This window comes from Schistocerca americana, chromosome 1, assembly GCF_021461395.2.
Source record: "Schistocerca americana isolate TAMUIC-IGC-003095 chromosome 1, iqSchAmer2.1, whole genome shotgun sequence".
Lineage (NCBI taxonomy): Eukaryota > Metazoa > Arthropoda > Insecta > Orthoptera > Acrididae > Schistocerca > Schistocerca americana.
Genome location: NC_060119.1, coordinates 241,671,116 through 241,685,055, shown reverse-complemented (window position 1 = coordinate 241,685,055; position 13,940 = coordinate 241,671,116).

Here is a 13,940-nt window from a genome sequence, read left to right as displayed (position 1 = left end):
TTTCTTCTCCAATTCTGCGTCGAGCTTCCTCATTCCTTACCTTATCAGTCCACCTAATTTTCAACATTTGCTTGTAGTGCCGCATCTCAAATACTTCGATTCTCTTCTGTTCCAATTTTCCCACAGTCCATGTTTCACTACCATACAATGCTGTGCTCAAGACTATATTCTTAGAAATTTCTTCCCCAAATTAAGGCATATGTTTGATACTAGTAGACTTCTCTTGGCCAGTAATGCCCTTTTTGGCAGTGTTAGCCTGCTTTTGATATCCCCATTGCCCCGTCCGTCATTGGTTATTTTACTGCCTAGGACCGGAATTCCTTAACTTCATCTACTTCGTGACCATCAATCCTGATGTTAAGTTTCTCGCTGTTCTCATTTCTGCTCCTTCTCGTTACCTTCGTCTGTCTTCGATTTACTCTCAGTCCATATTCAGTATTCATTAGATTATTCATTCAATTTAGCATATCATGTTATTCTTCATCACTTACACTCAGGATAGTACTTTCGTCAGTGAATCGTATCATTGATATCTTTTCACCTTTAATTTTAATTCCACTCCTGAACCTTTCTTTTATTTCCATCACTGCTTCTTCGATGTACAGATTGAACAGCAGGCGCGTAAGAATGCATCACAGTCTTACAACTTCTTTTAATCCGAGCACTTCGTTCTTGATCGTTCACTCTTATTATTCCGTCTTGGCTGTTGTACATATTGTATATTACTCGTCTCCCTCTATAGCTTACCCCTGTTTTTTTCAGAATTTCGATCATCTTGCACCATTTTACAATGCTCAACGCTTTTCCAAGTCAACAAATCTTACGAACGTGTCTTGATTTTTTTTAGTCTTGCTTTCATTATCAACCGCAACGTCAGAATTGCCCCTTTGTTGACTTTACCTTTACTAAACCCAAACTGATCGTCATCTAACACATCCTCAATTTTCTTTTCCATTCTTCTGGATATTGTTCTTGTTAGCAACTTGGATGCATGAGCTGCTAAGCTGAGAGTGCGATAATTCTCGCACTCATCATATCTTGCAGTATTCGAAAGTCTGGTATTTTTCTGAAAGTCAGATGGTACGTCACTAGATTCATACATCCTACACACCAATGTGAACAGCCGTTTTGTTGCCGCTTCCACCAATGATCTTAGAAATTCTGTTGGAATGTTATGTACCCCTTTCGCCTTATTTGATCCTATACCCTCCAAAGCTCCCTTAAATTCAGATACTAATACTGTATCATCTGTCTCTTCTAAGCCGACTCCTGTTTCTTCTATCAAATGAGACATATCTTCCCTCTCCTAAAGGCCTTCAATGTACGCTTTCCACCTATCCGCTCTCTCCTCTGCATTTAACAGTGGAATCCCCGTTGCACTCTTAATGTTACCATCCTTGCTTTTAATTTCACCGAAGGTTCTTTTGACTTTTCTATGTACTGAGTCAGTCCTTCAGATAATCGTTTCTTTTCCGATTTCTTCACATTTTTCATGCAGCCATTTCGTCTTAGCTTCCCTGCATTTCCTATTTGTATCATTTCTCAGCGACTTGCATTTCTGTATTCCTGAATTTCCCTGAATATTCTTGTACTTCCTTTTTTCCATCGATCAATTGAAGTATTTCTTCTATTACCCATGGTTTCCTTGTCGTTACCTTCTTTGTACCTGTGTTTTTCTTTCCAACTTCTGCAGCCTTAGAGAACTTCAAGAGTGTCTCGTCATTCCTTAGTACTTCCGTATACCACTTCTTTGCATATTGATTGTTCCTGACTAATGTCTTAAACTTCAACCTACTCTTCATCACTTCTACATTGTGATCTGAGGCTATATCTGCTCCTGGGTACGCCTTACAATGCAGTATCTGATTTAGGAATCTGTGTCTGACCATGATGCAATCTAACTGAAATCTTTCAGTATCACCCGGTCTCACACCTCCTCCCCTTTTCATTCTTGAACAGAGAATACTACTTGCTGAAATTTATTACAAAACTCAATTACTCTTTCTCCTATCTTATTCTTGGTCTCAAGCCCATATTTTCCTGTCACCTTTTCTTCTATTCCTGTTTAGAGTGAGTAATCCAGCAGGCATATGAACTGATTTATGGAAACAAAGGAAAACCTGAAAAGTTTGGAAATGGGACTGAACTCATCCATTCAGTTAAAAAATAGAGCTTGTTGTATACATGCATGATGTTTGCATATTATACTGCTTGAGTTTGATATGAATTACTCAGTTTTATACATGAAAGCTTATAAAGAACCATCGACCATGAGGTCATTAGGGCAGAAGCAGTGGCTCCCTTTCAGGACTGGGGAGGAAATCAGACGTGGCTCTTTCGAGAAACAACCATCCCAGTATTGATCTGAAAATATTTATGGAAAGATAAGGAAATTAAAACAGGTTCACTCTGATATTAATAGTTGCGGACTGAGGAAAACATGAGTTAGCACAGCGTTAGTGTAGTAAATGATATAACTAAACTTGTGACTTGAGATTAACTCGCAATATAAACCTGTCATACTATTAGTTACTTTGTATCATAAACGTACTAATGCACTTAAAATTTTCGTTAGATGCTGGACAAATAAAAAATATTACCAGAACTTTGTTATGAAATACTCTAGAATAAATGACGAGGAATCCGCAAAATCAATTACAGAATAGCTGCAGTGGAATACATTTTCCCACAATAGCAACAACGCTGTATTTATTTTACATCACAATGTTCGAGAAAAACAAGGTTAAGGAAACATAGACCGATTGACATTTTCTCCTTAATGTAAAATATATTGTTACTTAGCCACGTATTTATATGGTTAGATGCGGCCATTTACTGGCTATTCCTTTATAAATTACTGCTATTCAGGAATTCATGTACCATATAGAATGAGTTGTTAAAGGGAAACGTCTTCGATCTTCATTTCAAAACACTTCCGATATCTGTCAGATTTTTTATTTCATTGGGCAGATCATCAAAGAGTTTGATAGCTGCATATTTCACTCCTTCTGGGCCAAAGTCATATTCATCAAACGGTAATGCAGATCACTTTTCCATTTAGTGTTTCACTTATGAACTCTTATAAGTGAATATATGTACTGTGGGCCTGTGGTTCGCATTCAGAGGTGCATAAAGAGATGCATACGAGATGTACATCTGTAAATCGCAGACACAATTCAGATTAGTTTCTTCTGAGCTGTGAGTTTTTTTCTGTTGTGAGCAGTTATCCAAGAATATTATCCCAAAAGACACCAGTGAACGAAAATATGGAAAATATGCTAATTTTCTGGCCTTAGCATCCCCAAATTTGAAATTTGGCAGTTCTTCTTATCATGAAAGAAGCCTAATATAAACGTTTTGTCAGGTCTACTATTTGGTTATTCCAGTTAAAGTTGCCATCATTATGCGCACTTAAGAACTTCGAACTTTCTACTATGTTCATTATTTCTTTTGGGAATAAAAGATCAGTCGGAGGTGGGATATTTTTGACATTGCAAAACAGTGTAAGTCTTTCTTTCATTTTAAGTTAAACCTACGTTATATGCGTAAAACCAGCCAGTAATCTTTCTAAAGACATAATGTACTTTTTTTTCTGTGACGATTCTTTGTTCAGTTTCATCTGCAAACAGGCAAATTCAGCTTTCTGATTCAAATAAAACGGTATATCATTAACACAACGCACGGGCAATAGTGGGTCAATGACTGAGTCCTGTTAGGCTCCCCACAGAGTTGGTGTGTCGTACCTGTCTGTACTACGCCTAGGACACCATTGTGCAATTTGCTTTTTAAATAAGAACTAAATCAGACATGTGCTGAATTATGCATTCTATTTAAACTTAATTTCTTCTTATAAAAAAATTGACACAAGCAAAACTCGTCAGTCGCACAGAAAAAGTCATTGGATTAGAATGAGACAAAGGAACAAGCTGCCTTTAGAAAGGGATGTAGTACAGTGGAACACTTGCTAATCGTGAAAGAAACTGAACAAAGGTATTCACAGATTTTCAGAAAGCTGCTGACTCGGTATTACGAGGGCCACGAAAATATTTCGCATAAATAGTGAAAGAACGTCACCTGCCTCCGTAGGCGAGGTCGCTGACGCACGCCTGTGTGATGGCGCTCGACTCGGATATTTGTGCCAGTTCCAATCCTTGTGGTAGATGAAATGTTCACTGCAAGTATTTCGCCAGCAAGGGGAGGAGAGGTGTTGGGGTAAAGTTCCTGACCGCTAGTCATTGCGCCATATCGTGGATTAAAGTCTAATCATCTCCACTGTGTCTGACGAAGTGAACGCATGCGACACTGTCGATGAGATCTGTCCGTCGGCTAGGGACGTGAAGTCTCGTGGCCTTATTCGCGCTATTAGCGAGGAGTAGTCTATGTGCCGGCACCGAGTTTCACCCCGTTCCTTTCATCCATCATCATCATCATCATCATCATTATTATCATCATATTCATCATACAACACCAACGTGACACAACGCTATACAAGCATCAGTTACACTCACCTACACACTATAATACAAACTCGTCACAACTGTCGCATTCCGCCATGGAAAGGGGTCAGATGCGTGCAGAAAAAGAATACTCCACGCGACTGAATCGCCTCCCCTTCATCCCCCACCCTCCCACCCATGGGTTGTCCCAGACAACAATGCCATAAAAAATTTGTGTTTAATGAAGGAATAAAATGTTACGCACTTTGTCTTCACCCAAAATTTACTTTATAATCTACACACTTTTGAATACTTTTGAACTAGTTCTATAAACATATTTCGCACTCTGATGATTGTACATGAGCTCTTTGAGGTGATAAGAGTTGCTGCATGTGTCATGCTAACCTTGCTAACGGATGGCATTTTGAACATTTCACGTAATAAAGAGCTTCATGCATTATCCTAGTACCTTGTGCTCCGCTAAGTTCTCCATTATCAGTCCATTGTGATTAGTTGAAGAAAATTAATTCTGACAAGAAAACAAAGCTTTTACGGACTTGTGTCCATGTAAGATATATTTTCCTTTTCCGTGTATTCTTCGCAGGCCACTGCGGTGTACGGCACCACTACTTTCATTTCCTCGCTTTCTTGTTCCGTGTACAACTGCTGCTTGGAAAGAACGAATTTCGGTAAGCATCCAATTGAGCTCTCATTTTCTCGTCGCGACCATTTCACGATACGTATGAGGCAGGAAGTAATTTGTGATCTTATCCTTCTCCGAACTGCCACTCTCGAAATTTTAACATCAGGCTTCTCCGTGTTGCACAACGTCCGTCGTACATCGTATGCCACTGTTGTTTGGATGAGTATTGCTCTCCTACTTGCTAACAACACCACGACGAAATGTGCAGCTCTTCTATAGATCTCCTCTACGCTTTGTATTAACCTGACGTATGAAGGTTCTCAGAATAGGGAGAAATACAAAAGACTCAGCGTAGTATTTGCTTCCCCTGCATTTTTTTCTACATGTTAGGGTATGTTGCCCAAGTTCTGAAGTACCTACTTTTCACATCTTGCATATCCACCATGATATGCGTTTTAGAACTTAGTACAGCGTAGTTGGCCTGTCGGTTTCCTAAGTGGACCGTGACGGTAGAGAGACTTGGACCACACCACCTAATGAAGCACGGGCGACTGCAGAAACGTATCCACGAGGGGTCAGAATTCCAAAATTGCTAGTTTTCATGTAACTGGTTCTATGAGTTTCGGAACAAATAATTCCCCAAAATCTGGATTTTACAAGATATACTCGAAACTTACTGTGCCTCAAGCGACTGATCGGTATTCCCTCAATGTTTTTTTTTTAGATTGTGTTTGATACCGAAATGGTAACAGTATTTCAGTAGCACACGCTAAGTGCACATTTTTATAACATTAATGTGAATACTTGCATTTTGATTCTATGATTTGAAATTAAAAGCTTATGATTAAATTTAGAGCATTCAATAAGTCGTTCACAAGAATTTTTTACATTTATACAGGGCGTCGCAGGATGAATGGTCAATATTCAGGGATATGGCCTGAACGATCATTCAGAGCAAAGTGGTCTATTAGACATGAGCCCCAAAGTACATGCCTTACGAGCTATCAGCACTTGTTGATCTTCGATGCTGTATAAAAAATCTCTTATAACGCCCTATTTGTTTTCCATATTTTGAGAGGTAGTGGTATGAAACAAAGCAAGAAAAATGTGTCCAGTAAAAATGGGCTCTAAAGGGCACACCTTAAGAGTTTTGGACATTAGTTCCTCTTCGCTACTGTGAGAAACATCTACTGAACAAGTGATCGTATGTCTTATGGTATGCATTTTGGAGCCCATGTTTACTAGATTTTTTTTGCTTAGAATGACCGTTCTTGTCATGTTTACGATTCGTCCTGGGACACCCTACCTGTATAACAATAAAGTGTTCCAGGGCAGAAAGGAGGACAGCATCGGTCGTAAGGTCATTTGTATTTATTGTTGCGTTGCTGATCTAGGTTTCAACTGGCAGTGCAGCTACCATCAATGCGTGTTGTTGAACGTAATTATATCGACACATCTTCCAGTCTAACTCAAGCATGTACAAGGTTTAGTTAAACTGTTGGACGAATACCTGTAGATGCCTGAGCTAGAATGGAATATGTGTCAAAAAATATTCAGATGTGTGTGAATTCCTAAGGGACCAAACTGCTGAGGTCATTTGTTCCTAGACTTACACACTACTTAAACTTACTTATGCTAAGAACAACACATACACAAACATGCCCAAGGGAGGACTAGAACCTCCGGTGGGAGTGGCAGCGCAATCCGTGACATGCCGCCTCAAACCGCTCGGCCACTCCGCGCGGAGAATATGTGTCGTTACATATACATTCAGGCTACATTGCTACTTATAGAGCACTGATGATAGCTGCACTGCTACTTGAAATCTAGATATTCAATGCAATAAAAAAGACAGATGACCTTACGATAGACGCTGACCTCCTTTCTGTGTTGGAGAACATCATGGCCATGGGGCATAATCATTCCCATGGAATCGAACATGGCTAATACTGTTAGGTTTTCATTCAACTAAAGAAATCTGAAGTAGGAGAATGACAACAGCCTGCTGAGTAGCAAGAAACAATCAGATGAAAATGCCAGATTAATATTCTGCAAAGTGGATACACCAAAATAAACTTAAAGAGACCGCAGTATATCTATTCGCTCTCAGCAGTGCTAAACAATCGAAATGCACGAGAGTTAGAAACATGCCGCGCGGGATTAGCCGAGCGGTCTTGGCGCTGCAGTCATGGACTACGCGGCTGGTCCCGGCGGGAATTCGAATCCTCCTCGGGCATGGGTGTGTGTGTTTGTCCTTAGGATAATTTAGAGTAAGTAGTGTGTCAGCTTAGGGACTGATGACCTTAGCACTTAAGTCGCATAAGATTCCACACACATTTGAACAGTTAGAAACATAAAGGCTACGTTTCCAGGTTATAGGATACAGCCTGTGCCCATTATTTTTCCCCTTCCACCACCTCTTGCGAACTTCTGTGTAGCTAAATAACCGAACCATGTAAGTTTTGTTTTGTTATGAAGACAGTAAAATGTTTCTCCCATGTACGTGCTAACAGAGCACTCAAACGCCCCTTATTTGATCACTATGGGCAGTCAGAATAGGGGGCGAACAACCACAAAGACTTGTTAATAAGACGCAATGGTCTGGAGAAGGCAGTGCTCCTTGGGAGCAACTTTCGTTTAATTTTATTTCCTTGTCCACGACGTTGCACACCGGCTCCCTAGTGGAAAGGTAACTTCCGCGGCGGGTCGTTGAACCTTCAAAAGTTCTGGCCTGGCTCGTCTGCTCGCAGACCCGCCGAGCGAGGTATTCACCACGGTAGCCGAGACCGCGGGCGCCAACCCAGTTTCTCCAGGGCTCGCCGTCCGTCTTCCCAGGCAGACAACGTTTCAATACGGCCTGCAATATCGCAGGCCTGCCGTACGCAAACAAATAACGGCTGACGCTGCGGCGGAAGAGGTGGGGATGGAGCGACGTGTGAGCGGAGCCGGCGGAGCCAACGAATTTGTGGAGCGAGTCTTGCCGGGCCGTGGGTTCTGCTCCCGACCGCTCTGGCCGTCCCGTCTTGTCCAGACAAGCCGTAACTCCACCCTTCCTGCCCCCTCCCACTCCCTGGTTCCGCGCCTGCGGGGCACCTTTTCTCCAGTCGTGCGAGCTGTCCGTATTCTCCTCGCAATATTGTCAGACGGCTCGCAGCGTCACACGCATCGTGACATGTGTGAGATTGCAAAGAGTTATGGGCCGACCGGGAATCTGGCGTGACTGCCGAGCGGGCGTAAATTATACCGAATGGACAGCACCGCGACGTCCTCTTCTATAGCGGAAGGAAGGTGAGACCGAAAAGGGTAGGGGGAAAAAAAAGACAGGATGGAAGGGGGCACAGATAGGGTGGAGGCAGTATCCCCACGGCCGCAGTGACTGCCGTTCATCATTTTGATTGATGCTTCTTATAGCGTTACTTTGTAATTAAAACGAGATGTGGGATACCCGGCTTGGCCGGCCCTCGCCACGTTCTTCCTTTTTATCTCCCACCCCCCTCCCCTTCTCCCCCTTCTGTGGTCCCTGCGCCCGAGTTGAGGCCAACCGCACCACATCACGGTGGCTTCGAGTCTAATTTGCACTTGTATGACGGCGCTAAGCGAAAACCAGTCGCCTTGCACAGTCGACGCCTCCAGACAGTGGGTATCGCTCCACGTGTGGAGCAGAACGTGTAATTTTCCGGTGTAATCCGTCTGCGACGGGTAACGGGTCGACAGAAGTCCAAAACTCCCCACTTCAGCCGCGCAATGCGACTAGTAGTTCCTCCACCGTGCAGTTTGCAGACCTAACTGACATAGCATTTCGGTTTAAGAAGACTACGTTAGAAAGAAGAACAAATAATTTTGTCTCAGAGAATATCGTTACAATGTAGGAGGAACTAAGATGTTCAAATTACTGACATAAATACGGATAAAACAGAGAGATAGATAAGCTACTCATAACTCATTAAAAGACATTTAGTGTTGAATAAAGTGGAATTCCGTACCATTTCGTATAAGGAACTGCCTCTAACTAACCTACGGTTCGTCTTTTTTGGTAGTCAACTTCTATCACGAACAACTAATACGGACAGTGATGGGAAATGTCAGATGAGATTATAAAATCATGATAAGGTTCTTACAGTACTATTTGTGGTCTGTCCAGAGATCGCAGCAAATTCGGCCACTTGAATGGATACCACAGACATCAGCGAGACACTCCTGAAGACACGGCCTCCCTCTCACAAGGGAAACTCCCTATCGCACTCCCTTGAGATTTGGAGGGTCCAGTGGACATCCTGTCAAAAACTGAACACAGATCAAGCATGAAAACTGGAAGAAGGTGTACTAAACCGTAAAAAAAGAAAAGCGTTCAAATGGTTCAAATGGCTCTGAGCACTATGGGACTTAACATCTGAGGTCATCAGTCCCCCAGAACTTAGAACTACTTAAACCTGACTAGCCTAAGGACATCACACACATCCATGCCCGAGGAAGGATTCGAACCTGCGACCGTAGCATCAGCGCGTTCGGTCAGACAGTTACCTATCATCCGCATTAAGAGAACTGACTGAATGGATCGCGGAAGAACGTGGGCAGGTGTCAGGGGGCTATATATATATACGGTGGTCCATTGATCGTGACCGGTCCAAATATCTCAAGAAATAAGCGACAAACGAAAAAACTACGAAGAACGAAACTTATGTAGCTTGAAGGGGAAAACCAGATGGCGCTATGGTTGGCCCGCTAGATGGCGCTGCCATAGGTCAAACGGAAATCAACTGCGTTTTTTTTAAAAATAGGAACCCCAATTTTTACTACATATTCGTTTAGTACGTAAAGAAATATGTATGTTTTACTTGGATCACTTTTTTCGCTTTATGATAGATGGCGCTGTAATAGTCACAAACATATGGCTCACAATTTTAGACGAACAGTTGGTAACAGGTAGGTTTTTAAATTAAAATACAGAACGTAGGTACGTTTGAACATTTTATTTAGGTTGTTCCAATGTGATACATGTACCTTTGTGAACTTATCATTTCTGAGAACGCATGCTGTTATAGCGTGATTACGTGTAAATACCACACTAATGCAATAAATGCTCAAAATGATGTCCATCAACCTCAATGCATTTGGCAATACGTGTAATGACATTCCTCTCAACAGCGAGCAGTTCGCCTTCCGTAATGTTCGCACATTCATTGACAATGCACTGACGCATGTTGTCAGGCGTTGTCGGTGGATCACGATAGCAAATATCCTTCAACTTTCCCCACAGAAAGAAATCCGGGGAGGTCAGATCCGGTGAACGTGTGGGCCGTGGTATGGTGCTTCGACGACCAATTCACCTGTCATGAAATATGCTATTCAATACCGATTCAACCGCACGCGAGCTATGTGCCGGACATCCATCTTGTTGGAAGTACATCGCCATTCTCTGATGCAGTGAAAGACCTTGTAGTAACATCGATGGAACATTACGTAGGAAATCAGCATACATTCCACCATTTACACTGCCATCGATAAAATGGGGGCCAATTATCCTTCCTCCCATAACGCCGCACCATACATTAACCCGCCAAGGTCCCTGATGTTCCACTTGTCGCAGCCATCGTGGATTTTCCGTTGCCCAATAGTGCATATTATGCCGGTTTACATTACCGCTGTTGGTGAATGACGCTTCGTCGCTAAATAGAACGCGTGCAAAAAATCTGTCATCGTCCCGTAATTTCTCTTGTGCCCAGTGGCAGAACTTTACACGACGTTCAAAGTCGTCGCCATGCAATTCATGGTGCATATAAATATGGTACGGGTGCAGTCGATGTTGATGTAGCATTTACAACACCGACATTTTTGAGATTCAAGATTCTCGCGCAGTTTGTCTGCTACTAATGTGCGGACAGCCGCGACAGTAGCTAAAACACCTACTTGGGCATCATCATCTGTTACAGGTCGTGGTTGACGTTTCACATGTGGCTGAACACTCCCTGTTTCCTTAAATAACGTAACTATCCGGCGAACGGTCCGGGCACTTGGATGATGTCCAGGATACCGAGCAGCATACATAGCACACGCCCGTTCGGCATTCTGATCACAATAGCCATACATCAACACGATATCGACCTTTTCCGCAGTAGGTAAACGGTCCATTTTAACACGGGTAATGCATCACAAAGCAAATACCGTCCGCACTGGCGGAATGTTACGTCGTACCACGTACTTACACGTTTGTGACTATTACAGCGCCATCTATCACAAAGCGAAAAAAGTGGTCCAACTAAAGCATTCATATTTCTTTACGTACTACAAGGATATGTAATAAAAAATGGGGGTTCCTATTTAAAAAAAAAACGCAGTTGATATCCGTTTGACCTATGGCAGCGCCGTCTAGCGGGCCAACCATAGCGCCATCTGGTTTCCCCCTTCGAGCTAGACAAGTTTCGTTCTTTGTAGCTTTTTCGTTTGACGCTTATTTCTTGAGATATTTGGCCCGGTCACGATCAATGGACCACCCAGTATATATGATCTGACTGAATGGATCACGGAAGAACGTGAGCAGGTGTCATTGGGCGTATATATATATATATATATATATATATATATATATATATATATATATATATAAACTGAAAATTACACAAATATTTACACTGTACCATTTGCAGTGGCAAAATAACGATCTATCGATCTTACGTAAGTTCTTTTTGATGTACCCATAGAGTACAGGTTATGACATCATGCTGTGCGACGAAGCGCACGTTTCTTTTTTTTGTTTTCGTATCAGTGAAACGGACTGTGAATTTGAAATAAAACATAATTACCCTTACATAAATTATTATAATAAATAAAAAAATTGGAATATATGCCAGTATATGACTGAGATAACATTACTTCTTAATGAAAAGAGATTAGAACACTAAAAAATATGGCAGTGTCTTCATGGCAAGACAGTGTCGTGCAAGCGTGGCCCATCAAGAACTGCTGCTTGTGGCTGGGCTGGCTCTCGGCTACATACTGGTGGATACCAGTCAGGCGGACAGAGTAATACACGGGAGTAGCAACAGATGGCAGCAGCCTCACGATAGTAATAATTGTTTCCTATATATATATATATATACAGCGTACGCGAATCTGCATATGGAAGAATGCAAAGTGAATCATTTAAATAGGACAATGTCAGACTTATAAAATGAAGATACGCTAGGTACAAGAATTTCGTCAATTTCTAAGGCCAGAAACATTATTTCCAATACGGCAGTTAACATTAGACATTTATTACAGGTTAAATCAATGACGTAAGTGGGGTACAATGTGGATAAAGGAACGAGAATAGTTTATTTAATAAGATTATGGCAGAATACCTAATTTTATAATTCGTAGTATCATTATTACTTATGGTGCATATATCGATACACAAAACAATGAACAAAAGTAATATCATATTGGCATATTGCAGTGATGTCATTTGTCAGGCATTTGTAATATTTTGGAGCTATTCGCGATTCATTATCAATCATTACCATAAATCTGGCGTTGGCAGTGCCTAACTATATGGCCGTAGTGGCCGAGCGGTTCTAGGCGCTTCAGTCTGGAACCGCGCGACCGCTACGGTCCCAGGTTCGAACCCTGCCACGGGCATGGATGTGTGTGATGTCCTTAGGTTAGTTAGGTTTGAGTAGTTCTAAGTTCTAGGGGACTGATGACCTCAGATGTTAAGTCCCATAGTGCTCAGAGCCATTTTGCAGTGCCTAAAAATAAGGCTATGCGATAAGACATCGACCTTCGATTCCCATGATTGGTAGGTTTTCAAGTGTCTCCGAATACTGAATTAATTCAATCAGGAAGTGCATCTGATAAAATATGCATAGATAAAGCGTACGACGTTTGGCGGCTCTGAATTCACCTTACTGCATTAAGATGTGAGACTGGTGATATTCGTTACATACGTAACTCTCTCTGTAAGGTGAGTGCGCTCGAAAGCTTAAAGACGGGCTGAACGTGATGCGAGATGTTTCCAGAGGGCGGCCATCCTCAGGGAAGGCGAAGGCGGCGCCCGGGCGGCGGCGGCGGGGAACAGCGCCGCCAGCCGTGCATCACCGCCTGTCACCGTATATCTCCCGTTAGGCCGTAATAAACACCAAACACTCGCCTTTTTTCCGGAATTAATCCTCCGGAAAAAGCAGACATTCATTTGAAGAGGGAGGAAGGGCGGGCGAGGCGAAGAGAAGATAAAGAAGAGAAATCCCGGTGAGATCTGCATATCCGGGCGATCCAGACGCCCGGGCAGGACGCGCGCGCACTCAGCCGCTGCTCGCAATTAACTGCGGATGTATTGGTTTCATTAACAGGCTTCGGATTTTACTGCTGCGTCACGGGCGGCTATCAACTGCAGGAAAAAGGGAGCCCCAACAACGCCTCTTTCGCTGAGGAACCGTCCGTTAAAGAAATTTCCTTACCCGGAAAGATTCCACCCTCTGGAAACTCCTTCGTATAGTCAAAATCCTTTAGAATATTTAGGGAAGTAGCAGGAAAGGCTCATTATGCCGTGCAATTTCGATGTGGTGAAATGGAAGTACACTACTGGCCATTAAAATTGCTGCACCAAGAAGAAATGCAGATGATAAACGGGTATTCATTGGACAAATATATTATACTAGAACTGACATATGATTCCATTTTCACGCAATTTGGGTGCATAGATCCTGAGAAATCAGTACCCAGAACAATCGCCTCTGGCCGTAATAACGGCCTTGGTACGCCTGGGCGTTCAGTCAAACAGAGCTTGGATGGCGTGTACAGGTACAACTGCCCATGCAGCTTCAACACGATACCACAGTTCATTAAGAGTAGTGACTGGCGTATTGTGACGAGCCAGTTGCTCG